Source organism: Miniopterus schreibersii, assembly GCF_964146895.1.
Source record: "Miniopterus schreibersii genome assembly, chromosome: 18".
Classification (NCBI taxonomy): domain Eukaryota; kingdom Metazoa; phylum Chordata; class Mammalia; order Chiroptera; family Miniopteridae; genus Miniopterus; species Miniopterus schreibersii.
In genome coordinates this window covers 5,112,147-5,116,103 of record NC_138121.1, presented here as the reverse complement: position 1 = coordinate 5,116,103, position 3,957 = coordinate 5,112,147, and positions in this window count along the sequence as shown.

Below are 3,957 nucleotides of genomic sequence, written 5' to 3'. Positions count from 1 at the left end.
AGGGGCCCTGCGTTTTCATTTCACATTAGGACTCGCAAATTATGTAGCCAGTCTTGCTTCTAAGAGTCTAAGATCGGTTATATTCCAAAATTTGGCGTTATAAGACCCTGGAGGAAGATTCTATGATTTAGCCAGAACAGAATCTAAACGTCTTTGTCTCCCAGATGCGGTGAGGTTCTGAGCTCACCATTCTACGATTCCAGGGGCCTTTGTTCTACGTTCTAAGAGGCTTTGTTCTCAGCCTTCTAAGATGCTGTGTTCTCGACGTTCTATGGTCCTAAAGAGTCTGAGCCTGACATTTGTTTCCAAGGTTCCCTCCTCCCTCTCCGGGCTCCGCGAGTGAGGCTGGCGCCCCCTCAGGTGGCCAGCCTGTGTCACTACGCCAAGTGTGCGTCCCTACAACCTTCAAGATCTAGTTCCAACATTCATAACCATTTCTCAGACAGTCCTTGACTCCTTAAAAGCCAGGGCCCAGAAGACCATGTGAGAGCCTCTCACTTTTATGAGTGACCTTCTGATCATGAGCAGGAGAGGTAACAGTAGAGAATGAGAGCAAAGACTGTCAAGAGTGAGTCCAAACTCTACCACTTTACAGCTGTGTGATCTTGAGAAACATGCTTAACCTCCCTGTGCCTCAGTTTTCTCATCTGTATAATGGGCGTCAGAACTGCCTACCTCACAGAGTTGTTATGAGGATTAAGTGATATATTTGTCAAGTGCTTGAAATGGTGCCTTCCATGTATCTGATAAATAAGCCACAGAGGATCTGATAAATAAGTAAAAACTATTCTAGAGTCCAAAGGAGAAAAATAAGCCTGAACTTTAGTAGAGACAAACTTGACTCAATCCCCCTCTTGTTTAAGACAGGCCTAATCTGTCCTTAACGACCTTAATTTTCTAACATGGGGAGATGATTGGGATTAATGAAAGGGGGATCTGGAGAGCTGGCTTGCAAACAAACAAGTTTTTCTCAGTAGATGGTGTCTGGGGTGATGTCAGGATTGGCATTTCTTCCCTGTTGTTTGTGCAAGACCAGTTGGACCACTTGCTATGTAAAATCTTGAATCTCAAGCTGATTCAGGGTTCTGGTCAGCAGGCATTTGCAGATGGTAATTCCTAGGAAGATGCATTAAAATGGCTGAATAAAGGAGTAAAACCAAGATTCGAGGCCAAAGGGCAGCCAATCAAGAGGGTTCCGAGAAGGAAGTGGAGAGAGATGCTTGATTGGCAGAGTCAGAACAGTGGTAGCAATTCTGCAGATTTCCTTTTTGGCCTTTTGATGTCCTTATTGATAATGATGATGCCTGCAGAGTTCCTGGAAATTAACATGCAGCATTGCTTCCAACCACAGGCCACAAGTCCCTCCCCGGCAGCCCCTAACCTGGGTACAAAAGTTGCCCAAATATGGTTGGAGGCCATACTGCATCCTCAGGGTTTACTCCCAAGCATCTGGTTTCTTGTTCCAAGGCCTCTTTGGATCCTAATGAAAAAGGAGATCACAGTAATCCTGGATCTTGTGCCTGTGTGGTGATTTTCAGCCTCCACAGGATCTGACAGACCTCTTACATTTGTGAGGAATTGCAGGTTTGAGAGGAGAGTGAAATGTGGGTGTTGATAGAATTAGGGGGATAGAAACTCTGATAAGGGCTTACAGGATTGGCAAGGTCACAGGAGCCAGTCCAGCTGGTAGGTAGATACCAGTCAGTGAAATCCACACATAGAAAGTACCCATAATTGGGGGTGACCCAAGTCTCATGGGGATAATAGTCTTATTTATTTGAGTCATCAGAAACAAATGTTGATTAAAGGTGGAAAACTGAGAAGATGCAGGGACAGGGCTGGGACTACGAGATGAGTCACTAGAAGAACAATGAATGCCACCGATACAGAAGAAATTGTCAGCAGCATCGGTTGACTTGGGATGGATAATATTTTGATAGCTGGGAAACCCAGGTGAGTTCAATGAAGAGGTGGTTCCTGACATTAGGGTGGTTACCAAAAGGTTGCAGGTTGGATCTCTGCACATGCCTGGGTTGCAGGCTCTATCCCCAGTAGGGAGCGTGCAGGAGGCAGCTGATCGATGTTGCTCTCTCACATGAATGTTTCTCTCTCTCCCTCCCCCCTCTCTAAAAATCAATCAACAAATTAAAATTTAAAATAATAAAAAGAAAGGTGTTGGGTAGTAAGGTACCTAACAAGACAGAGAATGGCTTAGACAAGGGTAAATCATGTGGCAAACTGTGGCATCTCATCACAACCACTGCTGTGTACTTGGGGGGTAGATGTGAGATACTAGTGGTGTGGCCCCTGTGTTTACTAAAACGGTGGTAGCAAGCCCATTAATGGGGATGGTCATTTCCCTCTGTGAGTTGAGGGATATTTATGGACAGGAGGAGAAAGTCTGCTGGAAGGCAGTCATTGGGGAGACAGAATCTTAGGCTTGAATTTCTTTTTGTATTTTAAAGCTGGACAGTCTCAAGGTTTTGTGGTACTTGATGGTCCTGATAAAATGGACATTTTTTTTTGTTTCTAATTGTTTAAGTCCTAGGACCTTAAAATATATTGTATGGATTTGATCTGCCATGGCATCCTCATGATGTTGGGCTATCTCATGAATTCTGTAATTGAGGCATTTTTCTAGTTAAAGTTATGTTTTTGATCATGCCTCCAATTTCAGGATATTAAATCTAGTTGCCAAGGCAGAATTGTTAAGGATCAGGCCTGAGTAGTCTTTCCATACATTTCCTAGCCTGGGTCTATCCTTGGTAATGGATTTGTCCCTCTGTTGTCTACACTCCTGGATCTTAGATCAGTTTTAGAGGAAGGCACATTCAGGATGGAGTTTAAGAGACATCCCCCACTAGTATTAGCTCAGGTTACACCTCAGAGGTGTTCTAGTTCACTTGGAGATCCTCATTGACTGAGGCTCATTTAGTTTTTTTCAAATCAAAGAGCTGCAGAACCAACCAGCAGATGGATTAGTTGATATAAATTGGGAAGACATGAAGAGCAAGCTCAGGTAGTAACTAGCCTAAATTGGCGGTTAAACATTGAGGTTTTAAGGGGCTCAGGAAAGTCTTTAACTAAGATGTCTAAGCCTACATATGACCAAGGTGTAAAGAGAAGGTGTCCAGGTGCATGCTCCCACATCACTCACCCTCAGCTGTGGGACCAAGGGTCTGGCTGACAATGGGGAGCTGGGATACTGGAGAGCAGGGGTCAAAGGTGGAAGGATCTTCCCTTTGCCTACAACCTCAGGGCCTAGAAGTCAGCTCAGAAGATTTGTCCTCCCTGACCCCCAGGCTTGCTGTAGGCTGCCCTACCCTCCTGGGCTCCCCATCCTAGACCTGCCCACTCTGGGTCATCATTGTCCAAGGACAGGTCTGTCTCCCCACTGGATGGTGAACCCCCTGAGGACAGGGGCCTGGGGTGTCTTGGTCACCACCGTGTCTCCAACATCAATCATCCAGCACAGTGTGACAAATGGGTGAACCAGTGAATGAACACATTCAGTGTGGAGAAGTCATCACATCAATTTAAAATAGTAAATATTGTGTATCAGGTTTATGCTATGAACCAGACCTCTGCTGATTGCAATGTCATTACTGATAGCTGATCAGTAATAGCAACACCAAATATAAAATGCATCAAATAAACCATGAGATTATTTGCTTTCCTCTAACCCCCCACCCCTCCACCCGACCTCCCCCTCGGGCCATATTCCTTCACCTCTCTTCCACTTGTAACTCTTTGTCTATACTCTTCCCTCTCCTCCTCATGCCGCCTCCATACCTTCCCCAATTCTCGTTTCCCCTCCCGGCACCCCTCCCCCTCTGTATTTCCCACCGTTAGCCCTCTCTGCCAAGTCCTCCCCCTCTGCCCTCCTCCCCACCTCTCCATCAGGCCTCCTTCCTAGGCAGCCCCCTTCCCAGGCGAACAGACTGAGGATACAAGAGG